Source organism: Bubalus kerabau, chromosome X (assembly GCF_029407905.1).
Source record: "Bubalus kerabau isolate K-KA32 ecotype Philippines breed swamp buffalo chromosome X, PCC_UOA_SB_1v2, whole genome shotgun sequence".
Classification (NCBI taxonomy): Eukaryota; Metazoa; Chordata; class Mammalia; order Artiodactyla; family Bovidae; genus Bubalus; species Bubalus kerabau.
The window spans coordinates 160,734,568-160,755,722 of record NC_073647.1 but is presented as its reverse complement, the minus strand read 5'-3'; the positions used below and the strand labels follow the sequence as shown (position 1 = coordinate 160,755,722).

At 45.3% G+C, this 21,155-nt stretch overlaps 1 long non-coding RNA gene and 1 other non-coding gene across 3 annotated transcripts in view; one reads left to right on the top strand and one right to left on the bottom strand.

The window, feature by feature from the left end:
* Window positions 1-3,936: 3,936 nt before the first annotated feature.
* The window catches only part of LOC129639382 (uncharacterized), a 202,360-nt gene continuing 185,141 nt past the window's right edge, over window positions 3,937-21,155 (top strand). For both annotated transcript variants that reach the window (XR_008708372.1, XR_008708371.1), the window contains exons 1-2: window positions 3,937-4,074; window positions 13,683-13,801. This is a non-coding gene — a long non-coding RNA (uncharacterized LOC129639382). The remainder of the gene's footprint in view (window positions 4,075-13,682; window positions 13,802-21,155) is intronic.
* On the bottom strand, window positions 17,085-17,161 carry TRNAG-CCC (transfer RNA glycine (anticodon CCC)). The gene has a single exon. It is a non-coding gene; the product is annotated as a tRNA-Gly (tRNA).

Here is a 21,155-nt window from a genome sequence, read left to right as displayed (position 1 = left end):
CAAAGGGGAAGGTCAGTAGATATGCAATTTTAGTGAAGGGATAGTACATGCAATCAAGCACATATTTTCTTTTTGCCCAGAAGGTTTCTGCTAGTCTTCTGAGGGTAATTGCTCGTCCTGAGGAGCAGACATCACCATGAAGGATTTTAGTGCATTTCTAGATAGGAGGAGATGCAAGAATTGCATGCATAAAATCAGCTTCTGAAAATGTCTAACTCTCTGAAGACCTGTCTTGCTACTTTTTCCCAGAACACAGATGCCTCCTGTCTCCTTTCCACCCGGAGCTGCTTGCAGGGGGTGTTGAAAAGTCAGCAGCCGCAGCACCTGATGTAATCCTTGTAGAGGCAGATGGCAGGGGCCTTGTTGTTCAGTTGCTCCCTTGTGTCAGACTCTTTGCGACCCCGTGGACTGCAGCACACCAGGCCTCCCTGTCCATTGCCAACTCCCGGAGCTTGCTCAAACTCATGCCCATAGAGTCGGTGATGCCATCCAACCATCTCATCCTCAGTCGTCCCCTTCTCCTCCTGCCTTCAATCTTTCCCAGTGTCAGGGTCTTTTCCAATGAGTTGGTTCTCCGCATCAGGTGGCCAAAGGCATTTGTGATTGACAGAGCCTGATACAGCACAGAGACTCAGGTCAGGTTCCCCACAGGCTGACCCGGGATGAGGAATCTCAGGATCCCAAGGAAGGGAAGCCAGCCACAGGAGGAGAAGGCAGGGCAGGAAGGAGGGGAGACAAAAGCGCGTGATTTCTGCCAAGTCCCAGCTTCAACCTGATCTCTGTAGCATGCTTGGATGTAAACAGCATCTTAGGGGATTTTTTTGTATGTGTTTGCCTAAAGGCCAGGGAGCTGGGCATGTGGATTTACCCCTCTTCAGTCATCGCCTACATAGTTTGGGGCTTGAGGATATATTGGGGGTGGAGGTGCCACGTGGGAAGGGCATTTGGACCCCTAACACGTCTCTCGGTTCCAGTAGCCCAAAGACAGGAGACCTCCTGATGGAGACACTCCAGGAAAAGAGCCAAGAGGTGTGAGGTGTGCACACAGAGGTAGCATGAAGGATCCGCTGGGAACAGGGCAGAGCATCAATCACATTGGCTAGAATGGTCACTCGGGGATTGTCCAACTGAAAATGCAATAACCTACAGCCTCTGCGCTGATGTGGTCCGTAGCAAATCAAAGCCTTCAAACAGAAAGGGAGAACGGGATGGAGGGAAGGCGGAAGGAAAGAGAAAGAGGAAGACTGAAAAAAAGAAAAAGAGAAAGAAAGGGACAGAGGGAGGGAAAGAGGATTGAGGGGGAAAATAAAAAAGAAAGAAGCAAAGAAATAGACCAGAAATCCATCTTCATCTCAAATCTGTGTCGCAAGGAAAATAATATTATTATTGTTGATGGTTTTCTCAGCAATCATCCTTGAAGGAAATTGCCTAGTCAAAGAAAGTCCTTTTAAAAACAGATTCTAGCAGACATGTGTGCTTGATGATGTCTGGAATTTGAAGGAGGAAAGTGAGTTGATTAGAAAAGACAGATAGGACTTAATTTCGGGGGGAATTATTGCAGAGATTTATGTCATGGATGAAATGGTTGTAACTTGGAAGGGCTAGTTGCTCAGTTGGGTCCAACTCTTTGTGACCCTAGGCTTCCCTTGTGGCTCAGCTGGTAAAGAATCCATGTGCAATGCAAGAGACCTGGGTTCGATCCCTGGGTTGGGACGATCCCCTGGAGAAGGGAAAGGCTACCCACTCCAGTATTCTGGCCTGTAGAGTCCATGGGGTCACAAAGAGTTGGACACGACTGAGTGACTTTCACTTTCACCTTGTAACACCATGCACTGTAGCCCTTCAGGATCCTCTGTCCATGGGGTTCTCCAGGTGAGAATACTGGAGTGGGTTGCCATTTCCTCCTCCAGGGGATTCTCCCGACCCAGGGATCGAACCCAGGTCTACTGTATTGCCAGAAAAATGCTGAATAAGAACATTTTGCTGATTATAATGTAATCAGTATTCCACTAGACAGGTTGACCCAGAAGATAATAATATTCTGTGGAATGTGCTCCAAAAGCAATGATAATGTTTCACTTTGAAAAGAATTCAGAAGCCCTGTACTTTCCCCGATAAAAACTTTTAACAGTTGATTATTCAGTCATTTCCCCAGATGGATTTTTACCTTGGTGCTCTTTTATAATCAATTATTAGTATTATTGCAAAACTGAAATGGATCTAGCAATTAGATATAAGTGCTATTGCATTTCTGCAGATTTATTACCTATTCATTCATTGCTTATCAGCATTTGGCACTGCAGGGCAGTAAAGTGGAAAATAACAGGTCAGGGACTGAATCCTGTCCACCGCGGGCTTTTGTAAATAAATTTTATTGGCATACTCTTTCCTTGATGATCATCTCTGCTCACTTTTGTACACCACATCAGAGATATGTAGTCGTAACAAAGACCTTATGACCCACTAAGACTAAATTATTGCCATCTCCCCCTTTATAGGTAAAGTTTGCTGACTCCTGCCTGAGGGTATGGGCAAGTTTCAAGACCTTCAGCAGCCCCTTCCTTCCTCAACTGCTTTTTTCAATATCCTGGGAAAGTATAAAAGATCAGAATTGATTCTGAGAAAGACAGCATGTTCTATTGCCTAATCTTTTCTTTGCATGCATGTGTCAGTTCAGTCATGTCTGACTCTTTGCGACCCTGAGGACTGTAGCCACTGGGCTCCTCTGACCTTGGGATTCTCCAGGCAAGAATACTGGAGTGGGTTGTCATTTCCTTCTCCAGGGGATCTTCCCGACCCAGGAATCGAACCCAGGTCTCCTGCATTGCAGGCAGATTCTTTACCGACTGAGCTACAAGGGAAGCCCCAAAACTTGGAAGAATACATTTTCTAATAAAAATCTGTGTTTTTATTTTAATAATTTTTCTTAGCGTATGGTTGCTTTAGGATATTGTGTGAGTTCCTACTGTACAGCAAAGGGAATCAGCCCCATGTATACAAATATCCACTGTTTTTTTAAGATTTCCTTCCCATTTAGGTCCTCACAGAGTGTTGAATAGAGGGCATGTATGCATGCTAAGTTGCTTCAGTCATGTCTGACTCTTTACAATCCCATGAACTGTAGCCCACCAGGCTCCTCTGTCCATGGAATCCTCCAAGCAAGAATACTAGAGCGGGTTGCCATGCTCTCCTCCAGCGGATCTTTCCAACCCAGGGAGGAACCTGTGTCTCTTCCATCTCCTGCATTGGCAGGCAGGTTCTCTGCCACTAGGGCCACCTGGAGGCCCCCTGGAAGGAATAGAGACTCTTGTGCTATGCAGTAGGCTCTCATTAGTTATCTGATTTACACACAGCCGTGTATATATGTCAATCCCAATGTCCCGATTCATCTCATGCCCCCCAACCCCCCAAAAGTGTCTGCTTTTAAAATCGACAAACTTGTAAAAAAAAAAATTAAATCTCAGGATAGAATGCACTCTCCCCAGTCAGTAGGTGGTCAGATTGAGTCTTGAACAGAAATCAACACTTATTGACCATCTTCATGGTGAAAGAGAAATTTACACATCACCCCAGAAGCGTGTTTTAATATTGGGATTTATAAGATGATATATATGCCTGGTCTTTGGCGGTCGTTTCCTGCCACAGAGCTCCTAAGACCCTTGGAATTTCCTGAGGAGAGCCCTCAAGGTGTTTTCATGTTAATAGGGTAACTTTTGCAATGCACCAGAGGCTGGGGGCTGGTTGCCATGGGAACCAACCCGGATGAGCCAAGGGTCTGAACTTTCAGTCCCATCCCCCTCCTGACCTCCGAGGAGGGGCGAGGGGGCGGGAGGTTGACTTAATCCCCAGTGGTCAATGGTCTTGTCAATCATGCCTACATAATGGAGCCTCCAGGAAAGAAAAAAAAGAAAACAAAAAAATCAGGGGATGGGTGCATTTCCGGGTAGGTGACCATGTGGACAATTGGGGACAATGGCAGCCTGCAAAGAGTCCTATCCTCTCAGACCCTGCCCTGTGTGCCTCTCCCAGGTGGCTGTTCCAGAGTTGTATCTTTCGTAATGCGCCAGTGATCTAGTAAGTAAAAGTTTTCTCTTGAATTCTGTGAGCTGCTCCAGGAAATTAATCACACCCGGGGTGTGGTTTGTGGGAAATTCTGATACAGAGCGGGTTGGTCAGAATCTCCAGTGAAACTCTGGACTTGTGATTGGCTTCTGAAGTTTACGGAGCTTGGGGCAATCTTGTAGATGTGTGTGTGTGTGTGTGTGTGTGTGTGTGTGTGTGTGTGTGTCTGTGTGTCTGTGTGTCTGTGTGTGTTAAATTGCTTCAGTCTTGTAGGACTGAGCCTTTAACCTGTGGATCTGACTGTATCTCCAGGTAGTGTCAGAATTGAGTTGAGTTGTAGGACATCCAGCCTGTGTCCGAGAATTACTTGATAAATGTGGGAACAGCCCACACACATTGGAATTGGTGTCCATAATCGCACAAAAATTCTTTCCAACCCAGGGATCGAACCCAGGTCTCCAGCATTGCAGGTGGATTCTTTACCAGCTGAGCCACAAGGGGAAGCCCCAAAACAATTCTCTGGGTTATTAAATAGTAACATTGTTATTTCAAAAGGCTTGCTTAATTTTTCTAACACAGCTGTGTTTGTGAGGGATATTTTATGCGTTGGATACAAAGCTAGCTTTAAAGCTCATGCTCTTTTCAATATTTCACCTATAAAAATTATCAAGTAGTAACCCTGATGCTGGGAAAGACTGAAGTCAAGAGGAGAAGGGGACGACAGAGGATGAGATGGTTGGATGGCATCACCGACTCGATGGACATGAGTTTGAGTCTCCGGGAGTTGGTGATGGATAGGGAGGCCTGGTGTGCTGCCGTCCATGGGGTTGCAAAGAGTCAGACGCAACTGAGTGACTGAACTGAACTGAAATGAATTTGGTAAATAACTGAACAAATAGTACATCATCGACACACAGGACCTCCATTTGGAACACTGTATATTACCAGAACATTTTATTTCCAGACAAATATACCGGCAAATAATAAGTTCTAGGTTAATTGAAGTAATTTTAGAGTGCCAGTCTCCATTACACCTGTGTCTATTAGGTGGCCATTCATATTCATAAGCAAATAATTGAAGGGTTTTAAATAGACATTTGATTATGGGGTATATTTTCACAAGTGCCTCAATTAGGTCAGGAGCTTGCCTCATGTCCTTAAAGTAGGGTTAATAAGAAGATTTCATAGAACAGCGGTTCTCTAATGTTCTGTTCAAGGTTACCTTTGTGAGGTTTGTTGGTGTTCAGTTGCTAAGTCATGTCCGACTCTTTGCAAGCCCATGGACTGCAGCAGCCAGGCTCTTCTGTCCTCCACTGTCTCCTGGAGTTTGCTCTAATTCATATCCATTGAGGCAGTGGTGCTGTCTAACCATCTCATCCTCTGCCGCCCTCGTCTCCTTTTGCCTTCAGTCTTTCCCAGCAACAGGGTCTTTTCCAATGAATCGGGTCTTCACATCTGGTGGCCAAAGCAGCGGAGCTTCAGCTTCAGCATCAGTCCTTCCAATGAATAGTCAGAGTTGATTTCGTTTAGGATTGACTGTTTTGATCTTGCAGTCCGAGGGACTCTCAAGAGTCTTCTCCGGCAGCACAGTGTGTGAGATAGGCAGACGTCTAAATCCACAGGAGAATATGGTTGATCTGACTTCTTTCTTCATCATAGGATTTTTCAGAGCCTTTGTCCACTTATTGTTGTCTGTGAATGTTCAGAAGACATGAAATGCACAGGTCTTCTAGGGCTGCTCTTTGGCAAGGTCTGAAGACATGTTTGGTTATGACAGTTGGACAGAGGTGGTCGTATGGTCATCCCGTGGGTAGAGGTCAGGGGTGTTGCTAAATATCCTACGGTGCCCACGACCAGCCCCCATGTCAAAGAATTGTCCAGCCCCAGATATCAAGGGGTTGGAAAGTGCCAATGGTTGGGAAATCCTGGATTGGACTGTTGTTAATTTATTTGGCTGCACTGAGTCTGGCTGCAGTATGTGGGGTCTTTTATTTGTGGCATGCAAACTCTTAGCTGCAGAAGGTTGCTTCTAGTTCCCGGACTAGGGATCGAACCCTGGCCCCCTATATTGGGAGCACAGAGTCTTAGCCACTGGACCACCAGGAAAGTTCCCAGGATTGGGATTTGAAGAAGCTATAGCTTTGGTCCTTCCCTGGTGGTGCAGTGGTAGAGAATCTGCCTGCAAGGCAGGAGACGTGGGTTCAATCCCTGGGTTGGGAAGATCCCCTGGAGAAGGAAATGGCAACCCACTCCAGTATTCTTGCTTGAGAAATCCCATGTAAAAAGAAGCCTGGCGGGCTACAGTCCATGGGGTTGCAAAGAGTCAAGGTTGTCTTAGCAACTAAAAAACAAGTAGCTCTGTCTTACCCTCCTAGTTTATGACGTTGGCCTCGAGGCATTTTGCTGAACTCTGGGGCTGTAAAAAGTGCTGCCTGAAGGCTTAAACCAATGGGGTGGGACTGTGAGCCTGGAGTTTGAGGAATATCTCGGTGATGAATCTGTAATTTGATGAAGCAAAGATGCATGGGAGTTGACGATTCCCCTGTGAAATAACATACAATCACTGCCTGCCAGGAGGCATTATTTCCAAGGACATTTGGTCAACCAGAGTAGATTGGGTCCAACAGTAATCTGTTGGGTTGGTAGGAGTATTCTATTCAGAGAGAATAGAGAATGCCAATCGCAAAGTTATAACGGTCTGATGCATATTTCAGTTGGGGCTTCCCTGGTGGCTCAGACTGTAAAGAATCGACCTGCAATGCAGGAGACCAGGGTTCGATCCCTGGGTCAGGAAGATCCCCCGGAGAAGGAAATGGCTACCCACTGCAGTATTCTTGCCTGGAGAATCCCATGGACAGAAGAGCCTGGAGGGTAATATTTTAGTTACCTGTCTGTTTACTGGCCAGAGTGGTTTAGCAGGAGTAGCAGAGGGAAGTGGTAGGTGGTGCTCAAAGTGGAAGAAGGAGACGTTTTTATGCACTGATTTATTTTTGATTGCACTGGGTCTTGCTGCTTGAGAGCTTTTGCTAGTTGTGGTTAATGGGGGCCGCTCTTTGTTGCAGTTCCTGGGCTCGAGAGCACACAGGCTTCAGTAGTTGTGGTACATGGGCTTAGTTGCTCCGCGGCATGTGAAATCTTCCCGAACCAGGGACCAAGGATCGGACTCGTGTCCTCTGCATTGGCAGGTGGATTCTTAACCGCTGGGCCACCAGGGAAGTCCAAAGATGGGGCCATTTTATCACAGATCCCCAAAGCCATGCGTGGGAGCGTGCATATGTTCGAGAAACACAACTGACACGTTGTCTTTTAAATCATCTTTTAAACTCGTTTCGTGAAAGTCGCTCAGTCGTGCCTGACTCTTTGGCCGGAACACTGGAGTGGGTAGCCATTCCCTTCTCTGGGGCCTCTTCCCGTCCCAGGGATTGAACCCAGGTCTGCCACATTGCAGGCGGATTCTTTACCAGCTGAGCCACCAGGGAAGCCCTAAACCATTTTGGTTAACATAAAAGACATTTTTATAAATATATTTACAAATTATTTCTCAAAATATATTAAAAATATTATTTATGGTCAGCATATGGTCAGATTATTTTTGTTTAAATGCTTCCCAGGTGGTACTAATGGTAAAGAGCCTGCCGGCCAATGCAGGAGACACAGGAGATGCAAGTTCCATCTCTGGGTCGGGAAGATCCCCTGGAGGAGGAAATGGCAACCCACTCCAGTATTCTTGCCTGGAGAAGCCCATGGACGGAGGAGCCTGGTGGGCTACAGTCCACGGGGTCACAAAGAGTCGGACACGACTGAGTGACTGAGTACCCACACACATGAAATATTTAAATATATATATATATATAATTTAGTTTTCAATTCAGGTGAAAAAAACATTTCTTCTTTCCTTGCCAATTTCTTCTTTGTGTGCATGCTCAGTCGTGTCTGACTCTTTGCGACTCCATGGACTGTAGCCCTCCAGGCTCCTGTGTCCATGGGATTCTCCAGGCAAGAATCCTGGAGTGGGTTACCATGCCCTCCTCCAGGGGATCTTCCCGACCCAGGGATCAAACCCGTGTCTCCTGCGTCTCCCGCATCGGCAGGTGCATACGTTCCTGTTAACGAACAGATAAGCCCATTGCCCGGCAAGATAAAACTACACACACACAAATAGCTGAAACCCCATTCTCTGTGTTGTAATTTGCTCTGGGGAACAATGGAATCTTAGGAGCAAGGCTGCTGGTAGCAGTTGTAACCTTGGGTCGTCTAATCAGAGTGCAAATGCACTTTCCCACAAGGATCCCACAAAGGGGATAGGTTTCCTGACCCCTTGACAGTCACAGAACACACAGATACATTGCTTTGGTCAGTTATTTCCACTTCTGAGTGGGGCGTGCTTTCGTATTCATCACCCCCACCCCAGCAAAGAGGGAGAAATAGACAAGCTGAAATGGCTTTTCCAAATCAAGCAGTGCGTGCCATCTACAGGTAAAGAGCTTAACTGAATCTTAAGATTCCAGGCTTCTGTCTGGAGTTACTGAGGTGGATTATTTTGCCCCACTCCACACAGCCCTGTGTGTAGCCAACTTATTGATCTCATGCTAAATAGAAAAAAAGAGAAGCTGTATTTAATACAAACATGATAGTTTTAGAAACTCCTAAATCTGTTGTGTTGCATTGATAGGAAAGTGATTGAATTTGTCTATCCGATGTGCTAGGGGGAATGGAATTTATTGATGGGTCTAAGGTTCGGTTAGGGGGCTTCCCAGGCACTCAGTGGTAAATATTCATCTGTGGTGGGTTCAATTCCTGGTTTGGGACAATGCCCTGGAACACGAAATGGCAACCCACCCCAGTATTCTTGCCTGGGAAATCCCATGGGCAGAGGAGCCTGACAGGTTCTGACAAAGAGTTGGACAGGACTGAGTATTAAACAACGACAAAGGTTACATCCATGTGGACAAGGGTGAAAAAGAATGAGTTTTCTGTCCCTTTTCAGTTCAGTTCAACTTAGTCGCTCAGTCGTGTCTGACTCTGCGACCCCATGGACCGCAGCACGCCAGGCCTCCCTGTCCATCACCAACTCCTGGAGTTTACTCAAACTCATGTCCATTGAGTCGGTGATGCCATCCAACCATCTCACCCTCTGTCATCCCTTCCTCCCTCTGGCCTTCACTTTTCCACCCCCTCAAGATAATAGATCATGGACGTATCAGGAATATTTTTCTGGGTAGATCGGGGAGAGTAATCCATTCTGGAATGGTGCCTGTAGTGTGGCAAAGAGAGCTTGTGTTCGTTGAATTAATCCATTGAATAGTTTGAACAGCAGCATCATCAGATTGACTCAGAAATAATATGACAAAGACACTTCTCAATGTATTCATCAATACTTTCAAGTTTAAGGGCGCATACAGCCTGATTGAAATACTACACTTTCTTTTTTTTTGCTGCACTATGCAACATGGAGGATCTTACTTTACCAACCTGGGGTCAAACCCGTGCCCCCTACATAGGAAGTGGGGAGTGTTTATTTAGGGTGAGCTGGGTCTTGGTTACTGTGGGTGGGTTTTCTCCACTTGTGGTTGAAGGGCTTCTCATTGTGGCATCTTGCTCCAGATGACCTAAAGCCCGTGCTTTGCAACAAGAGCTGCTGCTGCTGCTAAGTCGTGGACACGACTGAGGCGACTTAGCAGCAGCAGCAGCAACCCCAGCCTCCTCGTTTCTCTCTCCCTCTCTCTTCTCTGGTAACCATACATGTGTTCTCTATGTCTGTGAGTCTCTTTCTATTTCCTAAATAGGTGCATTTGTGCCATATTTTAGATTCCACATGGAAGTGGTGTCATATGGAATTTTCTCTCTCTGACTTCGCTTAGCATGATTATCTCCAGGCGTATCCATGTGGCTATCTCAATAGTGTTTCCTACCATACCTAAAACACTCAGGGTTCAGCCACTGAGTAAGGTGTAGAAATGTGACCGTCTGCCCATCCCCATTGCGTGTTGCCCAGTCTTTCAGTTGTGTCTGACGCTCTGTGACCCTGTGGACTGTAGCCCACCAGGCTCCCCTGTCCAGGGCATCCTCCAGGCACGAACTGGAGTGGATGGCCATTTGCCTTCTCCAGGGGACCTTCCCGACTCAGAGATTGAACGTGCGTCTCCTGTGTCTCCTACATTGCAAGTGAGCTGAGCCATCGGGGAAGCCCTGTCTCCATTGAGGAGCAGACATTTCTGTGTCCCCCTGCCACACCGCATTCCCCTGCACCTGCCTTATTTCCTAATGCTTCCCATGGGGGAGCTGCCTGCCTCTGGGGCAGGGTCACAGTGTGTTCGAGTTTGGGAACCTGCACCACCGTATTCACACCCTCTCCTTGTGGGGCACACACAGGCTGCGTATTCTTTGTACTTTAGGTTTGGTGGGAGGACCCAGCCATATGAAACTCAAGCAGGGATTGGTAGGACACCCACTGGTCTTTAATCGCACCTTTACTAGAAAGGTACCCCGGGTTGATTCCTGGGTCAGGAAGATCTGCTGGAGAAGGGATAGGCTACCCCCTCCAGTATTCTTGGGCTTCCCTTGTGGCTCAGCTGGTAAAGAATCCGCCTGCAGTATGGCAGATCTGGGTTCGATCCCTGGGTTGGGAAGATGACCTGGAGAAGGGATAGACTACCCACTCCAGTATACTTGAGCCTCTCTTGTGGCTCAGCTGGTAAAGAATCCACTTGCAGTGTGGGACACCTGGGTTGGGAAGATCCCCTGGAGAAGGGAATGGCTACCCACTCCAGGATTGTGGCTTGGAGAATTCCATAGACTGTATAGTCCATGGAGTCGCAAAGAGTCAGACAAGACTGAGCAACTTTCACTTTCACTTCTACTAGAAATCTGGAATTTTTGTTATAGTTAATGGACCAGCAGGAGTGTGTAAAGAAAGTTAAAGTAGTTCTTACCACATTTTCTGAAGGGTTCTCATGCATTTGCTCATTTCTTATTTAAAGAGATCAAGACTTGTAACCATTCAGTTAATCAATAGTCAGTTAAAATGGGGAATCGTATAACAAATGTGTGCATACTTCAAACAGTATATTTAACTTTATAGAGATACATAATATATTGATTTCATGCTAAAAAGGAAAGGAAGTTTAATATAAACACATTTCCAGGAAATCTGTAATTTCTCATGTTGTCTCTATAAGGAAGTGATCCAGTTTCTCTTACCAGTGTGCTAAGGGGGATGGGATTGATCACTAGGTGTTAGGTTAGGTCAGTGTGGACGAGGTGGGGAAAAATGAGTTTCTACCACTCTTCTGTACCAATAGGGAGTGCACTAGGCCATGGAGGATAGGAATATTGCTATCCCAGATTGCTGGGAATAATCCATCTGCAATGGTATCTAGAATCTGAAAAAGGAAGCTTGGGTTCATCAAACTTGTATATATATAATTGTTCATAACTGTTTATGTATTTATATAGAACATGTAAGAGAAGGGCATGGCAACCCACTCCAGTATTCTTGACTGGAGAATCCCATGGACAGAGGAGCCTGGTGGGCTACAGTCCATGGGGTCACAAAGAGTTGGACACGACTAGGCGACTAATACTACACACTAGATAACATGTAAAGCAACGTGTGTGTGTGTGCCTGTGTGCTCAGACACTCAGTCACGTCCGACTCTTTGCACACCCAAGAACTGTAGCCCGTCAGGCTCCTCTGTCCATGGAATTTCCCAGGCAAATGGAATGGGTTGCCATTTCCTTCTCTAGGGGATCTTCCCGATCCAGGGATCGATCCTCCGTCTTTTATGTCTCCTACACTGGCCTGTTGGCTTCTTGACCACCAGGGCCACCTGGGAAGCCCATAAAACAATATATACGTGTAAAAGTGAATAGATAAATAACAAATATGTGTATATGTCTGTGTGTTTATACTCAAATATATATTTATATATTTACATAGCCTAGAGTCTAGGCTGTTGGCTACCATAAGAGTTTAGTGTGTTAAGAAGTTAGTCAGAATGTTTTACAGAAGGAATGGGCTCTGTTGATTAGTCTGAGAAGTTTATTAACTCAGGGTCATCTTAGAGAACTTTTACTGTGATAACAGAGCTAATAATTTATGATTTGGATGTTTTTATTGCTTGTACTTTCTCTAAATTAGGAATCCTGGAAGAGAGCAGAGGATTTTATAGATGAGACATCTCCACTTTTTTTTTTTTGAATTTGATCCTGGGCAGTTTTAGTTTAATGCATAATAACTTGTTTATACGTGTGAATTGCAGAATGAGAGATGCCCATTTTGTTCTGTTGTCACATGTCTGGTTTTACTCCAAAATTTTCTGGTCAAGTTTCCCAGGCAGCAAGTTTCACAAATGTTGGGCAAACACAATTTGACATTATAGGATAAAATTCATGTTTCTATCCATCTGTTCAGTGAAAGAAAAGAGAGGGGGGAGAAATCACTCTGGAGAGAATTTGAAATAAGATATTTCCAAGACCGTCAGGCAGGCAAATGGCCCCTGTTTATAACTTGCACATCTTGTGTGGGATCGCTTATGAAATGGAAACACAAACCAACATTCACAGGTCCTTGTTCCAGGAGATGAGAGTGTTTCCTCTGATGCTCTTCTCTTTAGGCTTGTCGCTTGGGTTACGTGGAATGCAAATTTGCTGAGCTGGACCCAAGCCAGGTGTGAGAGACCAAAGGGCACAGTGTGTCTTGATGCACCTTCTTCTGCATCAAGAGCCTATCCACCTGTTAGTTAGGTGAAAAACCTGTGTCATTATCAGATGATGAATCAGATACAGATGACCCCAAGGACCTACAGTAATCTTCCTTTACCTTGAGTTTCTCAGGGATGATAGATACGTCATAACTCCAAGTCCTGATGACAGTTATTAGTGTAGAAATGAGCTGATCCTGGCATTAAAAAACGTAGCTCGTGATTTGTGCCATGATCAAGGCCAGTGCTAATAAATATAAAACTTGAATTTGCATTTGTTTGCCTATGAGAAGAGATCAAGGATGATAAGATCAATGATGATAAGATCAATGATAATTTATTCCTTCCTTCTTCCCTCCCTCCTTTCTTTTTATCTATCCATCTATCTATCTGTTCATCCTGTCTCTTAGCATTTTAAGTAGATTAGTAGTACTGTATAAACTGTATTATCATTTGTTTAGCCAGACCTATTGATGATGCGAAGTGCTGACTTATTGGAAAGACCCTGATGCTGGGAAAGATTGAAGGCAGGAGGAGAAGGGGAGAGCTGAGGAGAAGATGGTTGGATGGCATCACTGACTCGATGGACTGGAGTTTGAGCAACTCCAGGAGAAAGTGAAGGACAGGGAAGCCTAGTGTGCTGCAGTCCATGGTGTCGCAAAGAGTCGGACACGACTTAGCGACCGAAGGAGAAATTGATGAATATTTAGAATGTTTCTAAACTTGGTGTTTTCTGTTTTAATCAAAACTGTGATGAGGATGTTTGCACATCTGTTTGAACCTTTGTCTACCTACCTCCCTAGGATGGATTTGTTGCATAGCTGGGCATGCACACTTAACATTGTTGATACTGTTGACTAAAAAAAATATGTGCCACCTAAAAGTTGACACTTGTTTTATTTGCTGGGAACTTTTTAGGACTTCAAGCCTGGGAGGCAGCATCTCAAGTCACCCTGAGAGAACTGCTCCAAGGAAGCAAAGGAGCAGCTGGATTATATAGAAGCTTTGCAACAAAGGGCAGAACCAGATACCCCAAGGTAAAGAATTTTGCTCTTTTCTGAGTATGAGAAGATTCAAAAATCTGGGGTCACTGAAATCATTCCTTTGATATGCACTTCAGCTACTGTGACTGAGTCCTAGCTCACTCAGCTCCCTGCATGACGGGGCAGTGAATAGAGAGAGACGAAGTGTTGAGGCAAGGAATAGGACTTTATTCAGGGAGCCAGCAAATTGAGAAGATGGCAGACTAATGTCTCAAAATAACCATCTTCCTGGAGTCTGGATACCAGGTTCTTTTATAGGACAGAGGAAACGAAAAGGCCATCAGTCTTGCAAATATCTCCTAGAATGGCCAGCCTCAGGCAGGAGGTGGGTTAATTTCTTCCTTCCTGTAGCCATCCACAGGTGGACAGGGTCCTGAACAAAAGTACTCTAGCTTAACAGTCAGGCAGAGGGGCAGGATTCTCCGAGGCTGGCTGTAATGTACGATTATAATAACAAAAGCAAAAAAAAAAAAGGAAGTCACAGAAATAGTTCCAGCTTGGAGTCAGAATTGACTTTTTCCTGCAACCTGACGTGGGGCCAATATCCTGTGTTTCCACTTTCTGAGCTTCCTCCGAGTTTTCACTTCCCGAGTTCTCTTTCGTGGCACCAGCTCACCATCTTTGATGGCTGCAATTGCTGGTGACCGAGACTAAGTTTGTTTACTGATACGGGAGGAAAGGTTGACGTTGCCTCAGGCGGCAAAGAATCCGCCTGCAATGCAGGAGACCCAGGTTTGATTTCCTGGAAGAAGGCATGGCAACCCAACCCACTCCACTGTTCTTGTCTGGAGCATTCCATGGACAGAGGTGCCTGGTGGGCTACAGTCCATGGGGTTGCAAAGAGTCAGACACTTTTTCATTCCATTTCTCAATACATATTTCCAACGATTCTAATATACATCTATCGATACCATGTACTGATAGTAGGTAGTATCATTTTTTTTTTCATCATTGTCAGTCTAGTTATGAAAACAAACATGTTTTGATCCAGATTCACAAGGGAACTTTTAAAATTCAACTCTTTCCTTGTAAGTAAAAATTTGACTTTTTTTCTTTGCCATAAATGAACTTTTTTCTTTCCCATAGTATTATAATGATTCCTAGGGAGCCTGTAGTTTGTCTTCATCTTCCTGAAACTAATATTTTATTTGAAAAGAAATGGCTCATAACCAGGGAAAAGAAAGAATTTCCAGGACTGTACATCTATGTATTTATCTGGAATCTGGTGATGGTCTGTGTGCAGGTTGGAACAGAATTTCCAGACATGAGGCAGAATGAGAGGAGAGTAAAATTTATTAACGTGGGATATGTTGTTAGAACAGGAGGCTGGCTCATGGGGGAGCCGACCCCTTTCATGGGCTAATCGCCAATTCTTACAGCCTCATGACAGAAATTTCGTACTGGAAGGGTGGGTGGCATTAGGTGATTGGTTAGGATGCTGTAGGGTGGGTAATAGGGTGGGTATTTTACCTAATATGGGGTCAGGGAACGGGTTGATTTAGATCTGGAGGCTCATGGCAACTGTTGCTATGGGGCTTGGTCAGTTCCCGAGATTTTTGGTCCTGTGACTTTGATGCAGAGCTCCACAGAAGCTTTCGGCTCTGAGCCTAGGAAACTGAACAAATATTTTCCAAATTTCTTGTTTAGTTAATTTATTTTGGGCTGTGCTGGGTCTTCTTTGCTGCATGGGCTTCTCGTTGCTCTGGATTCTCTTGTTGCGGAGCAGGGCTCTAGGGCGTCTGGGCTCAGTATTTGCAGCTCATGGGCTCTGGAGCACAGGCTTAGTTGTGATGACACCCGGGCTTAGTTGCCTGCGTTTTCCTAAATCAGGGATTGAACCTGTGTCTCCTGCATCGGCAAGCGGAGTCTTTACCCCTGAGACACCAGGGAAGTCCCAGAATTTTTACCATAGCTCAGAAGTGGAGACTTTTGTGTTGAACGTTCTCTACTGAGCTCCTTATTATTATGGAAATATTTAAAAATTCAGGTGACTTAAACATTTATAATTTTCTTAACAAGAGACCATTTCATCTATTTTAGTCATTAATTTTCATGTACTCTGTGTACGAGAAAAGAAGAAAGGTAGCTAAATCACTCTTTGAAAGATTATAAATTATTAGTAAGAAGAAATTAAGAGCTCTAGAAAGCAAAGTGGAATTCACAGATGTTTAAAATTTGAAACATAATGTGAGAAAGAAAGTGTTTTCGAGGCAGTAGGGTGAGAAACAGCGTTTTACCTGGGACTTGTGTAGAAATCTGTTTGCATAGTGCGGTCAACATGTATTTAAATAATATTTTTTTTTTTCATACAACGCTGATAAGTTTGTTAGGAAGGTTGAGTCTGAATGACAGTTTGTGAATTATCTCAGGGGAGTTTGCTGGGGCTCGTACAAACACAAAGCAAGGTAATTTGGGGGGAACTGGGGAACTGTGGCAGAACTACTGTGTGGACACAGAGTCATTTCCAGATGACATAAAGACTAAAGAGGAACAGTTGTGCCTGAAGGGGACTATCCCAGGGCAGCCTGAGTCCTTGGAGGTGATCATGAAGGGATTGAGGGTCTTCCTGCAGGTCAGACCCTGTGACTGGGGACCAGATCTAGGCAAGACCGGACAGAACCTCTAAAGGTTTGAGGCCAGATAGAGTTTGAAGCCCTTAGGGGCTTCCCTGGTGGCTCAGATGGTAACGTATCTGCCTGCAGTGCAGGAGACCCAGGTTCAATCCATGGGTCAGGAAGATCCCCTGGAGAAGGGCATGGCAACCCACTCCAATATTCTTGGCTGGAGAATCCCATGGTCTGAGGAGCCTGGCGGGCTACAGTCCATGGGGTCTCAAAAGAATCAGACATGACTAAGCGACCAACACTTTCACTTTCAGAGAACCCATAAGGGATGCTGTTAAGAGGATGGGAACTCCAGGTGGGGTGGAACAGACATATACTTACTCAGCTTCAATCTGTGGTTGCTCAGTAGAGATGCTGGTCGCGTGTTAACAGACCCTCTGCATTTCAAGAAAGGATTCCTGGGTAACAATGATGATGTCATGACCCCCAACCACTTGTTCCAATCACGATCATCTAAGACCATTGCCTTCTTTTCCCTGTTCATCTTTTTGTGTGCATTTCTGGACCACACACCAGCATCAACGTCCTCGGGAAGTATGTAGACCTTGCTGACTGTCTATCCAGAGTACCCTAGGTCTTTTTTTTTTAAAAAACAATATTTGTTTATTTACTTGGCTGTGCTTTGTCTTAATTGCAAGTGTGTGGGATCTGAGTTCCCTGGCCAGGGATCTAACCTGGGCCCCCCCGCTGCATTGGGAGTGCAGAGTCTTAGCCACTGGACTACCAGGGAAGTCCCTGCCTGACATCTTTGAACAAAACGATTTTGGAAAAGGAAGGGCAGACAAAGGGTTAGAGGCGCATCAGCAAACTTTTACGCTGTTTTTTGTTTTTTTTCTTTCTCCTGATAATTTGAGTGTTATCAAAGGCACGTTTGTTTTGCAAACAATAGAAATCCTCTTACACGTGCTTGACAAAGTGAACAGAATGTATTACAAGGATGCCACAGCTTTCTTCGGAGAACAGGAAGGGGGGTCGCGGAGCAGGGTCTCTTGAGGAATGAGACGAGTTTGGGCAAAGATATCAGAAAACAGGCATGGGCTCGTCCTCCTGCTTCCCACCTGATCTTGAGAGGAAATAAAAAAATGCACTTTTATGAAAAAGTATGCATCAGCTCTCCTGCCCACCTCCATGCCCCCCTCTCTGACATTAAAGACTGCGGGCTCTTAGTCTATTTATTTATCTTTGAGCTGTTTTGTATCTCTTTGTAACTTGCAGGTAACTGATAGATCTCTCAACTCTCCCGCTCAGTATATTTTTTTTGCTTTCCATTAAATAATTCTTTATTTTTATCATTTATTTATTCTTGGCTGTGCTGGGTCTTCGTTGCAGTGCGGACTTTTCTCTAGTTGTGGCGAGCAGGGGTTTCTCTCTAGTGGGTGGGTCTCGGGCTTTTCACTGCCGTGGTTTCTCTTGTCCAGCTTCCAATGCAAGGGGTGCCAGTTCAATCCCTGGTTGGGGAGGAAAGATCCCACATGCCTCTTAGCAAAAAAAAGCTTCCCAGGTGGCACTAGTGGTAAAGAATTTGCCTGTCAATGCAGGAGATGCAAGAGATGCAGGTTGGATCTCTGGGTCCCCTGGAGAAGGAGATGGCAACCCACTCCAGTATTCTTGCCTGGAGAATCCCATGGACAGAGAAGCCTGGTAGGCTACAGTCCACGGGGTCGCAAAGAGTTGGATACGACAGCAATGGAGCGCACAAAACATAAAACAGAATAAGTATTGCAATCAATACAATAAAGAGTTTATAAAGAAAAGAGTGAAAAAGCTGGCTTAAAACTCAACATTCAGAAAATGAACATCATGGCATCCGGTCCCATCACTTCATGGCAAATAGATGGGGGAACAGTGGAAACACTGGCAGACTTTATTTTGGGTGGGGCTCCAAAATCACTGCAGATGGTGATCGCAGCCATGAAATTAAAAGACGCTTGCTTCTTGGAAGAAAAGCTATGATCAGCCTAGACAGCATATTAAAAAGCAGAGACATCACTTTGCCGACAAAGATCCATCTAGTCAAAGCTATGGCTTTTCCATTAGTAATGTATGGATGTGAGAGTTGAACTCTAAAGAAACCTGAGTGCTGAAGAATTGATGGTTTTGAAATGTGGTGTTGGAGAAGACTCTTGAGAGTCCCTTGGACTGCAAGGAGATCCAAGCAGTCCATCCTAAAGGAGATCAGTCCTATGTGTTCATTGGAAGGACTGATGCTGAAGCTGAAAGTCCAATCCTTTGGCCACCTGATGCAAAGAGCCGACTCACTGGAAAAGACCCTGATGCTGAGAAAGATTGAAGGCAGGAGGAGAAGGGGATGACAGAGGATGAGATGGTTGGATGGCATCACCGACTTGATGGACGTGAGTTTGAGCAAGCTCCGTGTGTTGGTGATGGACAGGGATGCCTGGCGTGCTGCAGTCCATGGGGTTGCAAAGAGTTGGACACGACTGAGTGACTGGACTGAACTAAGCTTATAAATGGTCTGCATAAAAAAAAAAATCTTAAAAAAGAAAAGGAATGCCCAGTGAGTGAAACCTTCCAGTGCCAGCATGTTTAATGGACCCATCTTAATATGCTGGGATATGAGGGGAGAACGTCTCAAGACAGTGTGTTTGCTGTGTGTGTATGTGTGTTGTGTGTTCACATACGAGTGCTCTTGGTGGCTGGGAGTAGGTCTTGGCCACAGAGGGAACATCCCCTGGAGTAAGAAATGGCAACCAACTCCAACATTCTTGCCTGTGAAATCCCACAGAGGAGCTTGGTGGGCTACAGTCCATGGGGTCGCAAAGAGTCAGACAGGACTGAGGCACTGAACGACAAAAAACAACAGAGCGGATATGCCAACAGGCGTTGATGTAACAACTGTAAAAATATGCCCCAGAACTCCAGTACCCCTGGGAGAGCCAGAGGACTTCAATCAGGCATGAGCAGTGTCCATTCATTCATCACACAGAGCTTCATTAAATTCTGTCTATGCAAACCCATTGCTAGAGACTCTGGTGTAGATCAAGGGAAGGCAAATAGAGACACATAAGACCCCATAATTCAAATTAGAGTGTAACAAGTACTACAGAAAATGGTGGATGTCTGTCTGTGGGAGTGTGCAGGGAGTCAAAATGATGACCTCCTAGCTGAGCGAATTAAATCAGGCTTTATGGTATAAATAGCATATGGTATATAAATTCAGTGTAGACCCTGAATAAGCGATCAGATTAAAACATGTAGCATTAGGGGTGTCGGGGAGGAAGGCAGTTGCGTCTGCTCTTCTGGGTTCTTCTGGCTGGTTCAGTTCAGTTCAGTTCACTTGCTCAGTTGTGTCCGATTCATTGCAACCCCCATGGACTGCAGCACGCCAGGCCTCCCTGTCCATCACCAACTCCTGGAGTTTACTCAAACTCATGTGCATCAAGCCGGTGATGCCATCCAACCATCTCATCCTCTGTCGTCCCCTTCTCCTCCTACCTTCAATCTTTCTCAGCATCAGGGTGTTTTCCAGTGAGTCGGCTCTTTGCATCAGGTGGCCAAAGGAGTGGAGTTTCGCTTCTGCATCAGCCCTTCCAATGAATATTCAGGGCTGATTTCCTTTAGGATGGACTGCTTGGATCTTCTTGTGGTCCAAGGGATTCTCAAGAGTCTTCTCCAAGACCACAGTTCAAAAGCATCAGTTCTTCGGCGCTCAGCTTTCTTTATAGTCCAACCCTCACATCCACACATGACTACTGCAAAAACCATAGCCTTGACTAGACGGACCTTTGTTGGCAAAGTCATATCTCTGCTTTTTAATATGCTGTCTAAGTTGGTGTAAGAATTCAATTGACTGAAGACAGATGAACAGAAAGAAAAGCACATAAAATTTTAATCCCATGTATACCTGGGGGAGACCTGGGAAAACTGAGTTGGTTTCCAAAATAACTGAAGCCTTCTCCTGGAATACCATCTTCAGCTAAAGACGAAAGAGCATGCTGGCGGGAGTGGGCTGGCAGTTCAAAAGGGAGGAAAGCAGTTGACATGGAGATGGAAAAGCAGATGGATTGTAAATGAGTGTGTGCTGGGCCAGTAAAGACTGTAGGCCCCATGGTGGACTCTAATCTTTACATCCTGCTGAGTTCCCCGCACCACACCTGGTCTATGGTCTTTGCAGACATCTCTGGTGATGTTGTGTGTTCCAGAAAGAAGCCCTATGTGTAAATTCTTTAGGCAGCCAAGAGGAGGTGAAAAGAAAAACTTCCCAAGTCTTCTGTTTCTTGAAATTACTAAGCATTAATTAATTGTCCGACTTTATAAACCCCATGGACTGTAGCCCGCCAGGCTCCTCTGTCCATGGAATTCTCCAGGCAAGAATACTGGAGTGGATTGCCATGCCCTTCTCCAGGGGAATCTTCTGGACCCAGGGATCGAACCCAGGTCTCCTGTATTGGCAGGCAGATTCTTTACCACCTGAGCCACCAGGAAAGCCCTACAATTAATCCTGATTTCCAAAGAGACACATGTTTTGAAGAGAGAGGACTTTGCACCCCTACAGAGATAGGGGAGATGTGTGTTGAAGGCAGGAGAATACCAGATGTACTTCCATAAACATCTCTGCATTTCCTCTAACACACCCTGGAGGCTGTCTCATTTCTAGAGCCGCTGATTGTCTTATAGATATTTTGTATCTTTTTTTGAATTGTGGCTAGCTGACTGTAGTTAGACAGAGTTTCCTTCTTCCAGTGGGGGGAGCCGGGGAGGCT